Genomic DNA, 11,037 nt, shown 5'->3' with positions numbered 1-11,037 from the left:
TTTTCCATGTTCGCTTCTGTTCCTTTCTGTCAATTAGACTCCAGTCGGGTTGTGATTTAAGAATGCATTTCATCAAAATAATCATGCCAAGTGCTGGAAAATGGCAAGTCAACAACCACCATGGGATACACGTCAACAGATGCCAGGAGCAGGATCAAAACTTTTCCTGATCTCATCAGTTCCTTGCCAGGATATCTGCATTTCAACTTTATAACCTACTTTAGGTGTTTATATGCCCTCCCCCACACTTGACCATTGCAGCCGAGCTCTTCGTTATTTTTAATGTATTTATCATCACAACAGCCCGCAGAGGTAGGGTAGTACAATTGTCCCTATTACAGATGGGGAAGTGAGGCACAGAGAGGCTAAGTGACTTGCCCGTGGTCTCACAGGAAGGTCTGTGGGAGAGCAGGGAATGTACCTATCTCCCAAAAATCCTAGGCTAGTGCCCTAACAACTGGACCATTGCCATCTAATCGTTCCTTTTTCTTTATTTGATTTTATTTTCTGAGAAAATGGAAATGAGCAGCATTGCCCTGTGATAATGCCAGCCATTTGCTTTTCCTTAGGTTAGATTAAATGTCATAGCCCAGCATGTGGTCTCATCTTTGACTCTTCTTCAGACGGCTGTTTCGTTCCCTAAACTTAGGATGAGGAGCCTTTTGCATAGGTATGCTAGCCATTGCTCCAAGTACCTTACCCTTGGTACCCTAACCCTAGGTTAGGGAGCCCTATGCATAGGTACCCTAACCATAGGATGGGGAGCCCTACCCTTATGAACCCTAACCCTGGCTCAAAGTACCCTATGCATAATTACCCAAACCTTACCATGGGGAGTCCTACCCTTAGAATCTCTATGCCTAGCTCCAAGAACCCTAAGCATAGGAACCTTTACAGTAGCTCCAAGTACCCTACCCATAGGAATCCTAACCCTAGTGACAAGTGCCATACCATAGGAGGCCTAAGCCTAGATCCAAATATACTACCCATAGGAACCCTAACCCTAACTCCATGTACGCTACCCACAGTAATCGTAACCCTAGCTCCAACTGCTATACCATAGGAACCCTAGCTCCAAATACACTACCCATAGGAACCCTAACCCTAGGTTGTGGAGTCCTACACATAGGAAGCCTAAACCTTGGTCGTAGATCCGTACCCACAGGAACCATTACCTGGCTCCAAATCCCCTCCCGCTAGGAGCTTTAACCTGTGGTCAGGGAGCCCTACCAACAGGATCCCTGATCCTAGCTCCAAGTGCCCTAGCCATAGAAACTCTAACCCAAGCTCTAAGAGCCCTACTCATAGGAACCCTAACGCTCGCTTCAAGTAACCAACCCATAGAAACTGTAACCCTAGGTCAGGGAGCCCTATTGATAGGAACCATAACACTTTCTCTGAGTACTCTACCCACAGCAACCCAAAACCTAGGTTGGGGTGCCATACCCATAAGAACCATAACCTTAGCTCCAAGCACCCTACACATAGGAACCCTAACCTTAGGCCATAGAGCCCTATCCATAGGAACTCTAACCCTAGCTCCAAGTACCTACCAATAGGAATCATAAACCTTGGTTGGGGATCCATACCCATAGGAACTCTAACCCTAGCTCCAAATACCCTACTCATTGGAACCCAGGAAGCCCTATCTTTAGTAACCCTAACTCTACCCAGGGAATTCCTACTGACTCCAAGCATAGCCATAAAACAAGGAGCCCTATCCTTAGTAACCCTAAGTCTAGCCTAGGGAACCAAACTGACCCCAAGCTTAATCCTAGAGTAGGGAAATCTACCTTTAGTAACGCTAACCCTAGCCTGGAGAACCCTTTGCTTGATACCCCTAACTCTGAGCCAGGGGAACCTTGCTCTTGGTAACCCTAACTCTAAGCCAAGGAGCCCTACCTTTGGTAACCCTAATCCTTGCCCAGCCAGGGAGATCTTCTGATCCCAAGTGTTATGCTAGCTGGAGAACCCAGCCTTTGTAACCCTAACAGTTACCCGGGGAGCCCTACACTTTGGAACCCTAATTCTAGCACAGAGAGCCTGACTCTTGGTAACCTTAACCATAGCCTGGGGAGCCCAATCCTTGGTAACTCATCCCTAGCCAAGGGAGCCCTACAGACCCAAAGTGTAATCCTAGCTCTGGGAACCCCACCCTTGAAAAGCCTACCCCAAAGCTGGGGAGCACTACCCTTGGAAAGCCTAACCCCAGGTAAGGGAGAACAACCCTTGGTAACCCTGACCCTATCCCTGGGAACCCAACCCTTGGTAACCCTATCCCTGGTAATCCTAGCCTGGAGAGTCTATCCCTGGTAACTCTACCCCAAGCCCAGAGACCCCTACCCTGGAGAGTCCTAGAACTGGGTTGCCCTAGCCCTAGGCTGGGTCACCCAGCCCTAGGCTGGGAAGCCCTACTGACCCCAATTGTAACCCTAGACTGGGGAGTCCTGCCCTTGCTAAGTGTAGCCTGAGCCTAGACAGCTCTATCCTGGGGAACCCTAACACTGGGTCTCCCTAGCCCAAGGCTGGGGAGCCCTATTGACCCCATGCATAACCCAAGCCCATAGAGCTCTACACTTTGGTGCCCTAACTCAAGACTGGGGAGCCCTACCCTTGGGAATCACATCCCTAGCCCAAGGAGCCAGACCACTGGTAACCTTAAGCCTAACCTGGGGAGCCTGACCTTTGGTAACTCATCCCTAGCCAAGGGAGCCCTAGAGACCCCAAGTGTAATCCTAGGCCTGGAAGCCCTGGCTTGGGAAAGCCTAGCCATAGACCTGGGAGCCATACCATTGGAAAGCCTAACCCTAGGCAAGGGAGAACGACCCTTGGTAACACTAACACTAACCCTAGCCCAGGGAGCCCTACCCCTGGTAGCCCTAGCCCCAGTCTGGGGAACCCAAGCCTAGGGACCCCTACCTTGGGGAGCTCTAGCACTGGGTCACCTTAGCCCTAGCCTGCGGAGCCCTACTGACCCCAACCCTAGTCCCAGTCTAGGGAGCCCGAGCCCTACCCCTGGTAACCCTAGCCCCAGTCTGGGGAGCCTGAGCCCTACCCCGGTAACCCTAGCCCCAGTCTGGGGAGCCCGAGCCCTACCCTGGTAACCCTAGCCAGAGGAGCCCTACCCTGGGGAGCTCTAGCACCTGGTCACACTAGCCCTAGGCTGCGGAGCTCTACTTTCCCAAAATGTTACCCTAACCCGAGCCAAGGGAGCCATATTGGCCCCCAAGCATAACCCTAGCTTGGGGAGCTGTACACTTGGTAACCCTAGCCCAGGGAGATCTATTGACCCCAGACATTACCCTAGCCCAGGGAGCCCTAACCTTTGGTAAGCCTAGCCTTATCCAGCGGAGCCCTCCCCTAGGTTACCCAGGAAGCCCTACCATTAGTAACTCTCACCCTAGCCTGGGAAGCCTGATTATTTATAAACCTAACCCTAGCTTGAGGAGTGGGTGGGTGAGATTCGGTGGCCTGCATTGTGCAGGAGGTCAGACTAGATGATCATAACAGTCCCATCTGACCTTAATATCTATGAATCTATGAATTGAGGAGCCTTTCAGACCCCCATGAGAACCATGGCCCAGGGATTCTATACTTTGTAAACCTAACCCTTGCTGCCCTTAGTAACCTTAACCCTTGCCAGGGGAGCCCCTTGGGTCAAGCTCTGTCTTTCTCCCCATCTGATTCTTTGGTCAGACGCCAGGTGAGAGCCCTGACTCTTTCCAGCAACCAGCTCTTATTCCCCCACCTCAGGTCTTCCCAGTTCTTTTTTCTGCAGCTGGGGAATGTTGCTTATCCGTCTCAGGGGTGTGAAAAATCCACCTCTCTGAGAAATGTCGTTATATCGACTTTAACCCCCTATGTTGGCAGGAGAGCTTCTGTTGCCATTATAACTGCTGCCTCTCATGGAGGTGAAGTTATGAAGACGATGGGAGAGCTCTCTCCCATTGGCTAGAGCAACTTCACCAGCCGTGCTACAGCTGCATCGGTGCAGCTGCACCTATGGAAATTTGTAGTGTAGATTTGACCTTAATGAACAGCTATTCAATATTTCGTTTTCTCTGTGTTGTCCAGGGTATGGCCCTAAGCGTTATTTACTGCATTCTGTTCAAACCCAGCTCTGAAAACAGAATTATTAATTTCCTCATAGGCTTTTCTATGATGCCCACCACAATGGTATCTACGGGCTTCACAAACATTAATGAATTTATTTTCACACCACCCCTGTGAGGTGAGAAATTCTTATCCCCATTTTATAGATGGGGGAACTGAGGCACAGAGAGTTTAAGTTCACATGTGTCCACTAATTGTAGATGGCCAATTTGAGACATCTAGAAGCTGATTTTTCAAAATACTTAGCAATACATAGCACTTCATATACAATATATTTTCAGTGCGTATGTGTTCAATGCAAAGCTCCCACTGACTTCAGTTGCAGCTGTAAGTGATCAGCAGTTCTGCAAACCAGGCCCTGGGATGTTATGTCAGGCACCCAGATAATGAGGAAAAACATAGTGAACACCTTTCTCTTCCTGCAAGCCTCTGCCTCATGCACTACACACCTTCCTACTTCTGCAACAACTGAGGCAAAGGTCCTACAGCTTTGTTCAGTTCACAACCCTGTTTCATCCCCACAACACTGCCCATCCTGTGCACTGAATGAGGCAAGGGTCCTGTGGAAAAAATAATATGTGATCATGTAATTCAGGACTGTGTTATAATGCATGTATGCACACAACGGGTCCAAATTAATGTTGCAGAGGCAACCATCATCCTGGCATTCCCTGACTTTTGAGTGCTTGACTTTGCAAACCTATCATGTAATTTGTTGTATGTAATTTCCTATGTTTTTAAAAAGGAACACTGAAAAAACAGAAGTTCTACCATGTGGCAACATATTGATACCCTCAGGGTGGACCCTTTAGCTCCACCACACGGAGCTCTGCCACTTGAGCTAACAGAGTAACTGATAGTAATAGCAGGTGATTACCCTTTATGTGGACCAACACTAAAGGAAGATGAGACACTTTGCCAGAGGGATTCACATACATTTGCTGAAAGCAGAGGAATGGTGAGAGGCAGAAGTCTTTGGTTCCATTCCATCCTTTGGTGGGAGTGTGCTGTAGTGCGCATAGACTCTTCTGCCCATTTGACCTTTTCTGCCCCTTCTCCTCCAACTTGTCCCAGTCCCAGTTTCCTTGCCCAGCCAGTCCCAGTTTTCCCCTCCTGAGTCCCCATCCTAGTTTCTGCCCACAATTCTAAATCCTATTCTCTTTGCCCATCCAGTCCCATTTCTCACATTATCTGGCTCTTTGTCCCCAGTTTCCTTGCTCAGCCAGACCCAATCTCATCCTCCTAACATCTCAACCAATCTCTCTCTCTCTCTCCACTCCCCTACAGTTTACAGTTTACAGTAATCCCCCCGCCCATGCCCATGTTCCCCATCCCCACTGGCTCCCAGTCTCCCTCCCAGAGCTGTTCATTCAATCTCAATGGGACCAGCCCCGCACCCCCCCCCAACAGCTCCTCTTCCCAGTATCTTTGCTCGGCCAGTCCCAGTTCTCCTCCCCTACCTTTGCTTCTCATCAGATATGTCTCCCTCCCAGTTCCTTTCCCTGCCTTACTGGTTCCCACTCCCAATGTTGCCTTTTGTGGTCCTCATCGGCTCTTGGTTCCCACCTCATTTCTTTCCCGGTTCCCAGTCTCCCTCACAACACCCAGTCCCAGTTTTCCTCTTGCCCTCCCTCCTGCCCCGCTAGCCTCCAGTCCCAGCCTTTCCCTTATGTTCCTTGCCCAAATCTACTTTCCTCTGTCCCAACCCTGAGTTCCAGCTCTTGTCCCCTCTGCCTTCATGTCAGTCAGCTTCCTCCTCCACATTGCGTGGATGTCAATGAGGTGGCATTGAGAGATCAGGAGAGGAACAGGGTGCCTGCTGTCAATTTCCAGGATCCAGTCCACAGCAGCTGGGAACTGCAATTGTCAGAAAAGTCTTGTTCAGTGTGGATGGTGTGATGGGTTCTGTCACAGAGACCCCCTTGGGACTTTCACCTGACGTGCTGAGATTACCTCTGAGCCAGTTTTCCCTGCCAGCTTGGGACTCCAGAACCCTGTCTTGTTGAGCCAGACATGCAAGCCTGCTGCAACATAGACCAAGGGCCTCCAAAGCTGCAGGTTTTAACTAAAAACCACTCAGCAGGTTACCTATCTCCAGCACCCAGACATCCAGCTCCCAATGGGATCCAAACCCCAAATAAATCTGTTTTACTCTGTATAAAGCTTATACAGAGTAAATTGTCCACCCTCTATAACACTGATAGAGAGTTGTTGCACAGCTGTTTGCTCCCCCAGGTATTAATCACTTATTCTGGGTTTACTAATAAACAAAAGTGATTTTATTAAGTATAAAAAGTAGGATTTAAGTGGTTCAAAGTAATAACAGACAGAATAAAGTAAGTCACCAAGCAAAATAAAACAAAACACACAAGTCTAAGCCTAATACATTAAGAAACTGATTACAGGTAAATCTCACCCTTAGAGATGTTCCAATAAGCTTCTTTCACAGACTAGACTCCTTCCTAGTCTGGGCCCAATCCTTTCCCCGGTACAGTCCTTGTTAGTTTCAGCAGGCATCTTGAGTGAAAGGCAAGGGCTTTCTCATGACTGGGAGCCTCTTGTTCTGTTCCACCACCTTTTATATCCTTGGCATAAGGCGGGAATATTTTGTCTCTCTGGGTTCCCACCCCTCCTTCTAAATGGAAAAGCACCGGGTTTAAGATGGATTCCAGTATCAGGTGCCATGTTCGCATGTCCTATGAGACCCCCTCCATTCTTCCAGGGCTGGTCTGCACATATAGCAGAAGGCTTGCAGGAAAATAAACCATTTACAACCAATCATCCTAGTCAATGGGAGCCGTCAAGATTCTAAACCACCATTAATGGCCCACACTTCGCATAATTACAATAGAACCTCAGAGTTATACTTCATATTCCTAGTTTCAGATACAAGAATGTTACATTCATACAAATAGGATGGACACACTCAGTAGATTATAAGCTCTAAAATTATACCTTACAAGAGACCTTTTGCATAAAGCATATTTCAGTTACATTATATTCACACTTACAAACATATTTTTATAAAGCATATGGAGTGCCACGTCACAGATGGAATCTTTTGGGAATTTAGCTGTGGAGTTCTAGGAAGTGTCTACTGAGCATGTGTGAACTGCACATTTTCAAAGTCTTATAATGCGGCTAAATTTGGGCAGATTTTCAAAGTAATGCCAACAGGAACATCCCAGACACAAAAGCCATTCTCTTGCCAAATATCAAGACCTTGCTCCAAAGTAGAGGGGCATTAGAGCTTCTCAGAGAAAAAGTCACCAGAGTTTTTTAACACAGGCAAAATGTATTTCCCCTTATACTCATTCTCAGAATCAGCTAAAGTGTTTTGGCTGACATTTTCCAAAAACATTCAGGGACAGTCAGACACCTGGCATGGAATTTTTCAGCCCAACCCATTAAAGTTTGGAAAAGTTATAAACAACAAAAACTGTGTCTTATAATGGGAAGTGTAGGGCCACCATAATAGTAGACGTTGCTACCATAATAACAGATGCTGCTATAATATGGGATCAGACTCTGACAAAACCTCCTGCCTCCCTCACCCTCAGGTATACTTTCCTCATCTTTTAAATTCTGACACAATGGTGAGGCTAATTCAGAAGTTTTTCAGAAGTCTAAATTTCAAATATCAGGTAACCTAAAAAGTAGCTTGTGTGTGTCGCTCCATTACTTTCCTGTTTCACTTCTAACCAGACCTTGTCACCCTTCTCCAGCTTAAGGACTGTACTTCCTGACATATTTTCATAAGAGTTTAGGGTGGTCTGATATGATCCTATCACCGCTTGGCTGTTTTTCATTAGCTGAATGGTCGTGGTGTTCCGGTACAACTCTACATTGTAGCCAAAGTAATAAACTCCAGGTATTTGACAAGTGAAAATTCCAGTGGCCTTATCAAAATGTTGCTGATCATTGTATAAGATTTCATGAAATATAATTGGTTGTTTAGGAGCTGGATAGTTTTTGGCAAGTTGCATTGCAAAAGCAGATTTCTGACGTGGTGAGCATTCTCCTGGGCTTCCTTGTGGGCCGGTGGGACCTGGTTGTCCACTTTCGCTCTTTGGTCCCATTGGACCTAGTTTTCCTGGAGGGCCCTGTGGCCCACGCATTCCTGTGGAACCTGAAAAAGATTAAAAAAGAATGAGCTAGAAGCAGATACTTTTCCATTTGTTCTCATCCTGCTCTAATGTGACTCATTTAAAATCCCCAAAAACTTCTTTGTTGACAATGCCTGCAGAGGGTTAGTTAGAGACACTGCCCAACAGGGTGGGATTAAACTACAATTTAAAGCATTGCAAACTCCCTAAAGTAAGAGAAATACTCATACCATACTCAAAAACTCTGTTCAAAGTAAAACAGCCTCAGCTTTAACTCCAGAAAAAACACGCTACTCCTAATTATTGTCCTTGGGAGTGAAAATGTTTGACTGACACACACTCTTTGTGGTTTATTCCTAATGCCCTGGAGTGTGCCTACGTGTTTAGGCTCATGAAGCATTCTCAGGTGGGATGTATGTCTACAACTGTGTATGTGGATGAAGAGTGAGTAGAGCTCTGTCTTTAACACTTCTGTGGGTGGATGTTGTCCCCTCTCTGGGGTCTCAGAGCAAGGAGGTGATCATTTATCCTAAAACAATGGAATTCATTCAGTGCTGGATGTAAGGCAGGGTCAGAGGGGAAGTGATTTGCAGATCCCCTATGCTGGAACTGCTGGGGGCTGGATTGCTGACCCCCCGCCCCCAATCCCCCGAGCAGTTTAATTTAGCTCGAACTTCCCTAATAGAGCTGGTCAAAAAATAATCCATTTTTTTTCTCCCCCAACAGAATTTTTTTTTGACAAAACAAACTTTCAAAACAAAACAAATTATTTATTTTTTGGGGGGAGGGGAGGAAACAAAATTGTAAACTTGAAGAAAAGTTTCACAGGGGAAATTTCACCCTCAGTGAGTTCTGTTCCCTGTCTTGTGCCCCCATAAAGCTCCTACGGCATTGCAAAAGTGGGGAATCACTGGGGGACAGCAATACCCTGGCTCCATCCTTGATATGCCCCCTTACCTCCTCAGAACTGCCTGAAACATGTATGTGTGGGCACTCAACGCCCCCACCACCACCACCTGAGAATGCTTTATGAGCCTAAACACTAAGTCTAACCCAGAGCATTAGGAATAAAGCACCAGGAGAGTGTGTCAGTCAAACATTTTCACTCCCTGGGAAGGCCATTAAGGTGGATTGAGAGGTAAGTTTTGTTTTATTTTTTACTTGCCAAAAACCCAGTTCAGGATTTTGTATTTCACTGCAAAGTCTCTCCATGATGAAATCATTCCTAACTGTTGTTATCCAAATGTCTCTTACTGCATTTCTCAGCAGAACATCTGGTGTCTAATATAAATACATACCATATTCTTACCTTCAGAAAGGGCAAATCTCTGATGTTAGGATCATAATTCTATTACTAAATAACTGTTGCTATGAAATGATTCTGGTTGTTCCAAATATGCAATGTATTGAATTCTGAATGAGAAAACTGGTGAAACAGTGCTATCGGAAGTTGGTATTGGATTAAATGACTCACTCAAATGTGACTTACCTGGTTCCCCTCTGAGTCCCTTCTCCCCTTTCTCCCCATTGAGCCCATTGTGCCCATTATGACCAGGAATTCCATTGTTCCCAGGAGGACCTTGGGGTCCTGGGAGACATGGAACAAGAGGGTTTTTTTCCTGTACTGCCATAGTGACTGAAACAGCCAAAATCCAGACCCCTGGAGGGGGAGAAAGGGGAAAGCCATTCATTAGAGCTTGCTAGCAGTGATTTTCTACAAGCAAAATACAAAAACAGCCATATAGATTGGGGTTCCAGGATGTGAACTGCACAATATTTCTCAGCCTACCACTACTCAAATCATCATTAATCACATTTATTATGTTAGTGCCTAAGGGCCACCAAGATCAGGGCCCTATTGTGCTAGGCATTCTACAAACACAGGGCAGTAGGCCCCAGAGATCTGACAAATGTGGGCCAAAGCCTTAAAATAAGGGTGCTCTTGTATCTCAGTACAAATGATCCCCAGGTGGAATTTGGCCCTGGAGTGGAAGGGGCAGAGTAGGAGAAAGTTTTATATAATGGTAGCACTAGCAACTCTAGGCTCCCTAAAAGGTTTGGGTGCCCACCCCTTTCCCACACTAGAGGTGTGTACTTCTGGCCCCACTGAAGTCAGTGGCAGAAATCCTATTGACTGTGTTGGGGCTGGGATTTCACCCCAGATGTCTGACCTAACACAAAAAGAAAAGGAGGACTTGTGGCACCTTACAGACTAACCAATTTATTTGAGCATAAGCTTTTGTGAGCTACGAAAGCTTATGCTCAAATAAATTGGTTAGTCTCTAAGGTGCCACAAGTCTTCCTTTTCTTTTTGCGAATACAGACTAACACGGCTGCTACTCTGAGACCTAACACAGCGGCACAGAGAGGAACAAATGTTGCACCTTTTCAAAGACTATCGCCGTTGCTACTGAGCTGTTCCTGATCTTAGAGGCACTGTTCCTGCCTCCGGACTGAAACCGGCAGAATGCCTTTGGAGCCTGCCTTGGTGCAGTGCGCAGCCTTCCCCACACAAAGCCACCCTTCCCAGTGCTGGGGTGTTAACAGCCACAATTAAGCCCACTGTATTAATGAGGGATGGAGGGCCTGATTGCCCTCTCTGTCCCAGTTAGACACTGGCAGAGCTCCACTGATGCCCAGAGTTACTCCTGATTTTCCCCCAGCATGAGAGGAGAATCAAGCCATGTATCTCCACAAGAACGAAACTCACCTGATAAAAACACGCTGTGAGTTTCTCGTCTTTCCCGTGACATCCCGACAGCTGGAAAACCAGCTCCTTCGAGAGACCGTTTTCCTGAGTCACTGTATCCTGTTCCTC

The sequence above is a fragment of the Caretta caretta genome, chromosome 1, assembly GCF_965140235.1.
Source record: "Caretta caretta isolate rCarCar2 chromosome 1, rCarCar1.hap1, whole genome shotgun sequence".
Taxonomy (NCBI): Eukaryota; Metazoa; Chordata; order Testudines; family Cheloniidae; genus Caretta; species Caretta caretta.
Note: the sequence above shows the minus strand (reverse complement) of the source record.